A 13,355-nucleotide genomic window follows, 5' to 3' on the forward strand; every position below is an offset into this window, starting at 1 on the left:
CTCTTCCACTCACCCCTGCTTGTGTTCCCTCTCTCGCTGTATCTCTTTCTGTCAAATAAATAAATAAATAAAATCTTAAAATATCAACCTAAATCCTAATGTTAGATCTAAAAAATGAACTACATACATGTAAGGTGGGGACATGTGGGTTGTCTGAAACTAATTTCAAAAGAAGTTAGCTTGGATTAACAATAAATTGAAAATGATTTGACAATGTCTTGAAAAAAGTCTATTGTAGTCTTGGGCAGCAGTACTTGAAATATTTATACACAACAAGGAAAGTAGTAGTTCAGACCCATCTATGGTCATTATATCACCTGACTATTATTTTCAGCTACAGAAGCCACAATTTGGAAAATTTACAGATAAACGATAACATTATCAGGAGGGAGGAATCAGAATGATGGAAGGTTTCATGAAGCTTAAATACTTGGAGAATCTATGTTTCAGGGGATTAAGGGTTTACTCAATATAAGAAATAGCTTTAGGGGCCCCTGGGTGGCCCAGTTAGTTAAGCCTCTGCCTTTGGCTCAGGTCATGATCCCGGGGTCCTGGGATAGAGCCCAGCTTGGGCTCCCTGCTCAGTGGGGAGTCTGTTTCCTCCCTCTTCCTTTGCCCCTCCTCCTGGCTTGTGTTCCCTCTCTTCCTCTGAAATAAATACAATCTTAAAAAAAAAAAAAAGAAAGAAAGAAAGAAAAGAAAAGAAAAAAGAAATAGCTTTAGAATCCCATTACCTGAAAGTATGAAAGTATATTGGGATAACTTGTGTGGTAATTTCTACTGGAAATACTTAAATGTAGGCATGACCAAGGGGCAGGAACGTACTTTGAGTGTTATAGGGATGATGAGGGATAGGAAAGGGGCTGGGTGTCCTTTGTTTATAAGTAACAGAAACTGTACTTGTGCTTCTTTAGAAATGGGGAGGGGTCGTTTTTAAAAAATTTATATACTGGATCTAGAACCAGAAAACTTGGCAGGGTTCCAGATAACCCTGGATATTTGCTCTCTCTGTCATGGCTACTTTTTAATCTTTATCTCACAGAATTTTGGCTTCTCTCTGTGGGTTTATCCATTTTTCTCTGGCAACTGACCAGCATGGCACTCAATTCTCTAAGGGAAATTCTAGAGGAAGTGAATCTGACAAGCTCAGCTAAATGCTTTCAGCTCTTAAGCACAGCCCTTTGATCCATACCTCCTCTTGGGATGCTGCCAGCAGGGGGATGTGATCTCCTTGGGTTAGGTTCCAATCCCTCATCCAGTCAATAGCCAGATCATTGGACCAGCTACTGTGGCTTCCCTCTCAAGCATTGGGGAATAAGGGTGAGGAAAGCAGTTTGAGCTAAGGTGAGCCTGGGGCAGTAGCCTGAACCATGATCAGCGTATATAGAAACACTAAGTAATTTTAAGTTTCTTTTGGAATTTCTAACTCTCTAATTCCATCACCCTATGTAGGACTTGAGTTAGTCCTTGATCATTGAAAGTAAGATGAGGGGAGGTTATGGCAATTTTTAATATGGGCAATAAAGCAGAAACATGTATTATAGAGTTAAATAAAATAAGAAAGAGAAAAGGTTGTTTAGAAATAGATGAGGCTGATTCCACTTAGTTTTATTATTATTTCTCATTACTTTTTGGTTTGTAATATTATCTTGATTACATACTTTCCTCCTGTTAACTGTGGAGTTACTGTGGTGTATTACTAGACAGAGAGTAGAAAAGGTGCTCACTTTGCAAAGATGCAAAATATTTTAAAAATATAAAGCACTGAGAGTGTTTCATGAAATTAAAAATAGTATGTTATAATAAGCAGTTTCCTTCTTGGTGGCTGATTTCTCTATATTGAAAGCTATGTGGGAAAATGAAGTAAAAACAAGAGTGAAGCAAGCATTTTTACTTGATTCATTCCCCCCCCCACTTTGAAAAAAGACATTTGTTTTTAATTTCAGGTCATTTCACTTTCATTTTCCCTTCCCCAGCAGTGGCCTCTTCTCACAGCTTTTTGAACTTATCTCATTCGAGATTCTACATGTAGGATGTTTTCTAGAAAAATGTCAGTGTGAACAAAGTGGCCTCTTGCCACAGAGCCAGTGAGGAACTCAGCCTTATTATAAAAAGTAGTTTTAAAATAGTATGGGCAAGAATGATAAGAATCCATGTGTATTTGTTCTAAATACTACTACCTTCTTCAACCTCATGTCCAAAATGACCTGCATTTCCCTAAGGACTAACGAGCAAAGCAGAGAGCAGCCACATTCTCACGCCCTAGCTTTGCTGGGACCTGACCCAGATGTGGTGGGAAGCACAGGGCAGTGAAGACCTTATTGAGTGTTTGCCTGCATGACGTTGGCCTGACCTCAAATGTCCTTGCTACAAAAGGCAGAAAAAATGGCAATTAAATAATATAAAACATATTTCCTTTAAAAATGTAAATTATCTAAAAGGAGGAAACCATGGACTTAAGAATAGTAGCAACAACTAGAGTCAGTAAACCGTAAGAAGACACATTGTGTGTGTTTGTATGTATGTGCATGTGTTTTAAAATTTAATGATAAAAATCTGATAACTTTCTGGTATGAAGTATATCCTATGTAAAAGCCTGTAGAATTTCCCCTTGGGTAACTGGGAAAAAAATAAGAGTAATCTAATAAGCTTAATACATACCTCCCAAGTCCTCCACCCCCACCCACACACACTCCAAACTCAATGTTCCATGTTGGAGTGGGTGAAACTAGCTCATGTACACTTTTTTCTTTTATCTTAAATACCCAGTGGGTAGCAGGACACCACAACTCCACCAATTCAGCAAAAGGGGAAAAAAAAAAAGCACAATGATTTTTTTTTTATTTGTACATTTTTGGAAAATTTTTCTGTTTTAAGTACCATTTGACTATACATACTTGTTTTATATTTCTATTTTGTTATTCACTCCCCCAAATATTACTGGGGACAGGTAAATTATAAAATCATGCAAAAAATGAAATGGAAACCATAACGAACTCTGAAGTCATTATTATTCCACAATCCTGATAGATTGTCTGTTGGTTCAGGTTTTCTTTGGTCACTTTTCTGGTGTGCTACTGAAATCCTTTTGAGTGTGATATGTCAGCTGGTAAGATTCGAAGACTTCAACTTAACTCCTTTCAGTGATTATAAAAATATTCATAGTCAGGGGCACCTGGGTGGCTCAGTTGGTTAAGCAACTGCCTTTTGGTGCAGGTCATGATCCTGGAGTCACAGGGTCAAGTCCCACATTGGGCTCCCTGCTCCACAGGGAGTCTGCTTCTGCCTCTGACCTCTCCCCTAGCATGTTCTCTCTCCCTTATTCTCTTTCGCTCAAATAAATAAATAAAATCTTTTTTAAAAAATTCACAGTCAGAGAAATGCAGTCCCCTTGTAGTTAAATGATTCATAATTCATTTTGCAAGATCCAATGATCTGGCCCTTTAAGAAGTAGGAAGATCAGGTCCTGGGATCAATACTGTGGGGGAGCTCAGACTTTCTAGGCGGTCACTTTGGCTACACCAGAAGGTGATGCAAACATTTAAAAACTTTTCTCATCATATCACCAGCCAGCCCAAATAAGGTCTATGTCAGATAAAAATCTGTTAATTCCTCCTCCTCCTCCTCCTCTCCCCCTTCTTCTTCTTCATCGTCTTCTTCTTCTTCTTCTTTTAGCATCTTCTCAATGAATTTCATCCATCTTTTCCTTCCTCTTCTTTTCCCAGAGACGAGATTCCATTCTGGAGAGTGGAATTCCATTCTGTGTTGAGTCTACTATTTCTCAGTAGGAAAACTTAGGTCCCTCTCACTGAACACAGTGAAACAAGAAAAAGTCTGACTCGTTTTAAGACTATTGTTTCTAGGTGTGCCTGGGTGGCTCAGTGGGTTAAATCCTCTGCCTTTGGCTCAGGTCATGATCCCAGGATCTTGGGATAGAGCCCCGCATAGGGCTGTCTGCTCAGTGGGGAGACTGCTTCCCTTCCTCTCTCTCTGCCTGCCTCTGTGCCTGCTTGTGATCTCTGTCTGTCAAACAAATAAATTAAAGTCTTTAAAAAAAAAAAAAGTTGAGTTTCTGGGGATGGTTGGTGCTTGTACCTTGTTTGTCTCGAAGTTGCATTGGCATAGCAAGGACACTGCTCCCTTTAACATTTATTCAGTGGAAAATGTTCCCCTGTTGCCAAATGACATTTCCAACAGCTCCCGTAACAATTAGGTAATAGACCTTTAAGAGTCTTGGTTTAGTCATTAAAGCTTTCCATGAAAGTGGTGGGCATCTTTGGACTGGGAGGCAGTGGGAGCGCTGGTGGTCTTTTCCTCTCTTTCCTTGACCTTTCTGCTCTCTTTATTTTGCTGCACCCAGATGTTGGCAACTCTGCACTTTAGAGTCTGGGAAAGGCCTCTTTCAAGCTCATACATGACTGGTGTCATTGCAAGCAAGCTTCTGCTCCCTGGACTTAAAGAGTTCATCAGTTCAACTTCTGATCATTTTACCTCAAAGTTGTTTACTCCCTCCTAAGCTCCTGGCAATCTGGCGGTCCACTTTTGAAGTGTATGCTCTATGAGTTTTTGAAAAAGATATATTTCCTATAACCATCTTGCCAGTTAGGATATAGAATATTCTTATCACCCCAATGAATTCCCTTGTACACCTTTATAGTCAGTCTCCCTTCAGCCCTAAGTCCAAGCAAGCATTAGTCTGCTTTCTGTCACTGTAGATGAAATTTTCCTGTTTTAAAATTTCATGCAAATGAAGCTGTATAGTATGTGATTAGCTGTACCTGGCTTCATGAACTTAGGATATTGATTTTGAGATACATCCATATCAATAAGTGTATTATTCATTCATTCATTCATTTTTATTGTTGAAAGGAAATTGAATTCCATTCAATCGATAGGGCACACTTTGTTTATTAACTTGCTTGTATTACTGGGGCTGTTTCCCATTTTCAGCTATTATAAATATCTGTGAACATTCATAGACAAATCTTTGTATGGATAGTTGTTTATTGTTAGTGAACACTGGTAATTTGGGGTAATACGGTAAAGGTATGTTTAGCCTTATAAAATGCTATAACATTTTACTCTCCCATCAACAATGCAGTCAAATGCTCTACCACTGAGCTATACCCCCACTCCCATCAACAATGCATGAGTGATCAGGTGCTCTACATCCTTTCCAATATTTGATATTGACAGCTTTCCAAATATTAGAAAATCTAGTGGGTATAAACTGATACTTCATTTTAATTTTAATTTATATTTTGTTAATGACTATGATCCTGATTATCATATATCTTCTTCCATGAAGAACCTTTTAAAATATTTTGCCCAACTATAGTACTCACGACACAAAAGATCCAGAATAAAATTAATCGATTAATTAATTAATTACTTTTGGACAACAAGAGAGGGAACAAAAGCCGGGGGAGTGGGAGATGGAGAAGCAGGGTTCCCACTGATGAGGGAACCAGACACAGGGTTCTATCCCAAGACCCTGGGATCATGATCTGAGTTAAAGGTAGATGCTTAACAACTGAGCCATCCAGGCACCCCAAAAGATGGAGAATTTTATTTTTTTAAATGTTTTCTTATCTATTTATTAGAGTGAGAGGAGAAAGGTCAGTGGGAGAAGCAGACTCCCTGCCAGGCAGGAAGCCCGATGTGGGATTCCATCCCTGGACTCCAGGATAATGACCTGAGCTGAAGGCAGTCGCCTAACCAACTGAGCCACCCAGGCACCCAAGATGTAGAATTTTTAAAAAAAGAATTGAAAGGACTATTTCAGTTTAAGTACATAAACTATCCAAGATTATACAAATGTATTAGTTAAACTGGTAGACCCAGATTTGGCTCATTCAGAAGTTCATTCACTGTCCATATACCTTTGCAAAAATTTATAAAATATCTCATGAAGGGAGCAATTGGGAAATCCACAAGAATTTATGATTTGTCAAGAAGTATCAGTAAATATTTGCTAATCTTATACAAATAGATACAGAATATAGCTCATAAAGGATTTAAGTTTAAATAATTCCCTCTTATTTATACGTTACTCAGCAAGCTGTCAAAGAAAGAGCTGGGGCACCTGGGTGGCTCAGTGGGTTAAGTCTCTGCCTTCGGCTCAGGTCATGGTCTCAGGGTCCTGGGATCAAGCCCCGCATGGGGCTCTCCACTTGGCGGTGAGCCTGCTTCCCCCATCTCTGCCTACCTCTCTGCCTACTGTGATCTCTCTCTCTCTGTCAAATAAATAAATAAAATCTTTTAAAAAAAAGAGAGAGAGCTAAAAGCCAATTCTCAAGAATTTCTTTTAAGATTATTTATTTATTTATTTATTTGACAGACAGAGATCACAAGTAGGAGAGAGTCAGGCAGAGAGAGAGGAGGAAGCAGGCTCCCTGCTTGAGCAGAGTGCCCGATGCTGGGATCGGTCCCAGGACTCTGAGATCATGACCTGAGCCAAGGGAGAGGCTTTAACCCATTGAGCCACGCAGGTGCCCCCGAATTCTCAAGAATTTAAAAAGAGAACTTGTTCATTCTCTTGTTTACCAGATATGATTCCAGGCAACTGTTCAAGGTGACATTAGTAGTTAGTGGCAGAACAAAGATTAGAAACCCCATGTTCTTATGCTCAGTTTAAATCTCTTTACATTTATATCTGGGTAAATTTAAAACACTGATTTTTCTATATCATTTTGTAAAATTTATGTTTTATTCAGTTATTGTTTTGTTACAGTTATTTATTTCTTTTTATTATTGCAAACTGTGGCTCTGTGATAAAAGTAACCATTGTTCAACATTTATTTCCCTTCATGAGAAACTTACAGGTAGCTTACTAAAAACAATGAACCTTTAAATGAGTATCTGTTTGGGAGACCTACCTATTGGGTAGTATCTTTGTTTCCTACTTTGTTATTATTTTATAAAGAGTGAAGGGTTAACCGATTCCGAGGTGAATTGCTTAAAAGATAAGTAGTCTGTTTATTAGCTCTGGGTTCCCTAATTGCATTTAGCCCTGACGCAGATGAGCTGTGTGTGTTCAGTGTGCAGCTAACTGATGGGCTGGAACACCCCATTGCACAACCCAGGGCGTCAGTCCCATTTTAGTGCTTTGTTAACATCAAGTAGCCAGTGAGAAACAATTCAATAAGAGTCTGGTTTCTAAACAGAAGTTCAGATAAATAAGTTGCCTGGAGCAAGAATCTATTTAAGCAAGGAAATATAGGAAATAGAGCATTATAATAAGGCTTAGATGTCAAGAACAGGAAACTCCCTTAGACATCATTGATTTAGCCATTTTGATTGAATTGTTTATAAAAAAAAAACCCAAAAGAAAAACAAAAAACAAAAAACAAAAAACCCTCCTCTGTAGTATTTTTAACAGAAAAAAAGAGGGAAGGAAATAGCCCTTGAGGCACATTTTAATTATTATTCATCTCTAATATAGCGTATTACACTAACAGCCTGTTTGAAGTCTGTACTTTTCTTATTCCTAAGTGCTTGTTTTGTTTTGTATTCTATCTTTTCATTGAATTACAGTGTACAAGGAGAAGTGGACTCTCAAATCACCAGATAGAATATGTGATAATCAGTTTAATTTGTAGTCAGTGTTCATTATTTCTCCAAAATTCTTTTTTTTCTTTTAAGATTGTATTTATTTATTTGAGTGAGAGAGACACAGTGATAGAGGGAGCACAAGCAGGGAGAGTGGGAGAGGGAGAAACAGGCTTCCCACTGAGCAGGGAGCCCCCAGGGATCATAACCTGAGCTGAAGGCAGATGTTTAATGACTGAGCCACCCAGGCACCCCTCCTCCAAGATTCTAGACTTGAGTAGTTTAATCACAACTCTTAACAACTGACTTGAAATTCAGAGATAAAAATGATGTCTAGGAGCGCCTGGGTGGCTCATGGGTTAAGCCTCTGTCTTCAGCTCACGTCTTGATCTCAGGGTCCTGGGATCGAGCCCCACATCGGGCTCTCTGCTCAGCAGTGAGCCTGCTTCCCCCTCTCTTTGCCTGCCTCTCTGGCTACTTGTGATCTCTCTCTCTCTCTGTCAAATAAACAAATAAAATCTTAAAAAAACCCCAAAACATACAATGTCTAGTTTTGGTATCCTTAGTCAAGAAAATAATTGTGGGGCAAACTACAGACTAAGATAAATGAGTAAAAATCCTCAAATATTTTATATTAGTTGAAGAAAATTTTCTTCAATGTGCCTGTTTCTCTTTACATTTACTAGAAATTTGGGTTCAAGAAAGGGGAAGTAAGGGTTAATTAACAGGTACTTGATTTTTGGTAGGCACTTTACCTGCTCTCCAATTTAAGTAGATAAATTATCCAGGGTTATCCAATATGTGCTTAGTTAAGCTGGTGTAGGAGACAGAAATGTTTTCCTGGACTCTGCGGTCCCAGGCTGGCTCTGAAAATTAAAATGCCAAGGACTGGTTAACAGGAGAAAACCATACATGGTTTATTGAATTTTTACATGTACATGGGAGTCTTCACAAATGGTAAAGAAGTAATTAGGAAGATAAGGATTAGCTTAACAAAGTTTGTTTGTACAGATTTCTCAGCCCCCAATTATCCATTTCCGGTGATAAGAATTCCTTCTTATCACTGGTACAGGGAGGGTACATTCCACATGGGAGTTTTATGACCCTTTTCAGGGAAGAAAAGTGAAGTGGTGGGGAGATCCAAGTACCTTCCTGGATCTGCCATTTTCTCAGACTCCTTCGGTTTAAGATATTCAGTATGCCAAGATGCCATTTTTGGGGTTGTATGTCCTGAACCCCATCACTGGTAAGCCCAGGCTTGGCTAATTCTGAACCCCATGCTCTATCCAATACAATTTTTTGGTCAAAATTTACAAAATACCTCATGAAATGAAACAATAATTGGGAAGTCCACAATAATTTATGATTTCTTATGAAGACCTCTGAAAATCCATAAGTATAATTGTATACCCTATAGAATTGCATTTTACAAAAAGAGTAATTTTAAAATATTTATCTAGTTTTTGAGGAGTTAAAATTAGGGTGTAAAAATGTATTTGACTAAAGTTAATCACCTTTTATATTTAATTATACTGTAAGGTTAGTGATATTTTTATATTTTAGACCATGTACATAGATATTGGAAAGCTAAAACTATAACAGATATTAAATGTTTTCTACTAGTTGGTAAAAAAGATATCATTAATTCACACATACTCTATAATAATCTAAGATACATACAATCAAATCATAATCCTTATTTTATAGAGATTGATTATTTTATATTTCAGTAAATATAATTATTTTCATATTTAAAACAGGGCATCAGAAAACTTGTCATGTTAGAAGTCAAGCACACACTTACTTCCTCTAATTATGATCTCTTCCTCTTTCTTTGTTGCTATGTTTTCTAAGTATTATTGGATTCCAAAGAAGAGATTTTCACTTCAGTTTGTATAAAATTCTTGAGAGAAAAAATTCTACAATATGCTTAAAACAAGGAATTATAATAGGGGAAATCTCCATAATTCTCATGGGTTTACTAAGGGATTCTTAGTGTGTTAATAAAATAATAATATGGAATCTACTTTAAATCCTTTTTGAAACAAGGTTGGGAGTATAAATAAATAATCCAAATAACATGTTAATTTTGCATTTTAGGTAAAAAGACTACAAGGGTTTGATCCTTCTTTTAGGCCTCGTTGTCCCAAAGTAATCTTTTCCACAAATGAAAAAAATTCAAAGCATTTGGATGTTCTTGGTGGCAACTCTTGGAATAAAGCTCAGCTAATTTATTCGTTAGTCACATGTTGTCCATTAGCTTCCAGATTCTTGGATTCCTTAAGATTAAATTCTAATGAATAATTTATCTTCATTTGATTGGCAAAGGGACTAATACCTTCTACAAAATAGAACCTTTCCTTTTGCTTTTGATATACTATATTCATAAATAGTGTATCTTCTAGTTGCTCAGAACTGATATATTGGAACTAATCAGGAAATAATTTGATAGGGCAGTTACTACCTAGAGAATTACAGGTGGGGAAGACAGAAGACTGGTGGATTTCTCCACAATGAAATATTCTAGTGAGAAATGGCTTGTTATTTCTACTCATCACTGGATTGGCTAGGATTAGCCCCACCCACACGAGAGCCAAGGCAATTCATTCCTACCATATGGATTCAAGGGGGCAGGCCAGGAGTCAGTTTGTCTACTTCTTTTATATTAACAAAGTCTGGGTTATTCCTTTTACAGATAATTCTTAATTTGAATTTGTCAGATTATTTCTTAAATATTACCTTTAGACAAAATATCTTGGGCAAGAAAAGTACAAGGATGATGTAGCATTCTAATATAGAATTCTATAATTTTGAGTTTTAATATTGTCTTTCTTCTAAGAAATGCCATTATCTTTTGGTTAGCATGCAAATAAAATATGAACATGCTTTTTTTTTACTTGAATTTATTCTATTTTATGCAAATTTTGAATGGTCTTTCCTGATTTTTTTAAGCTTATGTACCTGTGTACAGGGTATTAAAGTTATATTCTTATTCATAAGAAAAGAAAGGTAAAGTCTCTGTAGCTGAAATTGCCATAAGTTACTCATTTCCTGTACTGTATCTTTAGGTCTAATATTAATTTCCTTCTGTTTAATCCCATTGTATATATTCTTCTGACACAAATCCACTGACATAAATTACTAAAAACAGACTTACTTATTAACATGTAAACTACTAAAAATTTCATTTTATTTTAGACACCTAGAAAAATAATCTCCAGTTAAAAAAATTTAGTGCTTTTCTTACACATTTCTTTCTTTCTTTTCCACTCACTGCTAAATTAGCAGCCACTGATTGAGTGGCCGATATCTGGGGGTCAAAGCTTCTCTCATCCCTAGAAAGCTTCCTTTAAAATATTCCCCAATAATTGGAAATTTCTAAGGAAACCCTCTCTATTTATTTAGCCATTCTCTCTTCACCTTTCAGGTTCTCTTCACTTCAAATTATTTGATAGTTACTTTTGCCCTAAATTTTGAATTGTAGTTTCTTTGACTTCCATCAGATGTTATTATATTAGCTCAATGCATGTTAAGTTTTTACAGATAGGGAAGTGAGCTAGTGTTCAAATTTTAAATAATGTAGAAGTCTCATTATTTCCACTTACATTGGATTGCTTTTTTTTTTTTTTTAAGATTTTATTTATATATTTGAGAGAGAGCGGAGCGGGGTGAGGGGCAGAAGGAGAAGCAATCTCTCCATCAAGTAGGGAGTCAGATGAGGGGCCAGATCCCGAGATTCCTGGATCATGACCTGAGCCAAAACCAGATGCTTAATCGAGTGAACCATCCAGACAGCCCCATTGGGTTGCCTTCTAAATGAGCTTTTAAACATGTATATTCTGTTTAACAAAGACAAGGCATGGGCTTTTGGCTTGCATTCTCTCTAATGCCTACCTTCCCTGATTTCTTTCTCTCATCTCTCCTTCCTCAACTCCCTCCCTTCCAGCACCAACTTTACAAAGGAGTGGTAACAGAAGAAAACAGAAGATCTCTAGCCAACTTGTGTCTTTTGTTTCCTAACCACTACTAGCAGCAGGATTAGTCATCGCTCCCCCAGCTGCCCACCATGCTATTTAAATATCCCTCTTTGGGTATATTTTTTCCTGTGTTTCCTTTTCTGCTTCATAGTCATGACTGTGAAGGAAACGCTCTAGGCAACGCCTCCCACACATGACCACATAAAATATTTATTATATTGTGTTATATTGCATATCTCTGTTCTATACAACCTGTACAGCTTTGCATTGTTGAAATCCTTGTTTATCAATTGTTTCAAATGAAAGAACAGTCTGATATTTGGAAGAGGATCATATCATTGCTTCAGTTTGAATGGTGGAGAGCGTAACCCATCACAGGCCAATGAGAATGTGTGCTAGCAGTCTCCTTTGTTTAACATGTCCAGTGACCCATATGACTGGAAATTATTTAAAGTTACTTTAAATTCAGTTATGGGCTTTGTTTTCTCTTTCAATTCATATCAGTTTGATATATATTTTCTTGAGTGTTTTCCAGGCACCAAATACTGAATCAATCATACTGAAGTGAATATGAAATGGGCCCAGCTACCATGCACTTCATAATGTGGCTTAAATTAAACAGAGAATGGTTTTGCAATAAACAGTAGATCCTAATAAGAGCACGCTGTGTGCTGGGACCTAAAAGCTTGTTGTGTGTGCATTTAGGTAAATGGTTTCATCTCTCTGGACCTCATCTCCTCTGTGAAAAGGGAAAGGTTGAATTAAATGCTATTACACATTATCTAACACTACAAAATCATTTTATCAGAGGGTGTGCTCCTTCTGGGCCTGATTGACCTCAGATCTGTCCTTGGCTTCTCTCCTGCTATGCTCTGTACTGTGAGGGTGCAGATAATCCTCCGCAGATTGACTTTTCCAGGCTTAGTATCAGCAGGATTAAGTCAGTTTGGGGAGACTGGAGGGCACGGAGAGGGAGAGGGGGAAATCAAGACACTCTCTTTCCCCCTCAGCCTAGGATGGCTTCTCTAGCAGCTTTATCTCCTCTGTGGCTCCAGCCTCCACTATATCCAGATGCACAGCAGTTTCCAGTTTCTATAGGGCTGTTCTGGCCTCTTGGTTCCAGGAATTGCATGTTTTCCCATGGTCCCTCCAGCTACAGGATGATGAGGACTTCCTGCTGTTGCCAACGTCCAAGGTTAGTTTACAGTTCCCTGTGCAACTGTTAGCCTCTTCATTCTCTGTGGACCACCTGTGCTTTCCATTCTTCTGTGAATACTGGAAATGGTTTCTGTTTTCCTAGCTAGACTATGATAGTCCACAGTGTTTCCTTCCTATTTGTTCAAGAGCAGTGAATGGACTTTAAAATTTGAGGAAGAAAAACATAAGCATGGAAGCAGTAACTGAACTGGCCCAATCTAATTCTTACAGTCGACATTGGCCTCAAAAGAAACGTTTAACGTCCCTTCAGGTCAAATATTGAGGGACTTACAGTATCTCCTTTTTTACTGAAGCAGCCATGTTGAATCTCTTGAAAGTTAAGATCTGTGTAAATCAAGGTAGGGGAACTCTTTAAGGAAGAGCTGCATGGTTCTTAGGTTAAATGACTTTATAATAGCCTTTACATTTATCAAATGCATTACTTTTTCACCAAGAGTATTCATTAAAAATAAAATTATGGTGAAAAATATATTAGCAACTTAAAGTTTGGTCAAAGAGATGTACTGAAATCTTTTCAGGACTTGAATTCAGGACCCTGAGATCAAGACCTTAGCTAAGATCAAGAGTCAACTGAACCATCCAGGCACCCCCAGAAATCTTTTTCAAAGA

Source organism: Neovison vison, chromosome 3, assembly GCF_020171115.1.
Source record: "Neovison vison isolate M4711 chromosome 3, ASM_NN_V1, whole genome shotgun sequence".
Lineage (NCBI taxonomy): Eukaryota > Metazoa > Chordata > Mammalia > Carnivora > Mustelidae > Neogale > Neogale vison.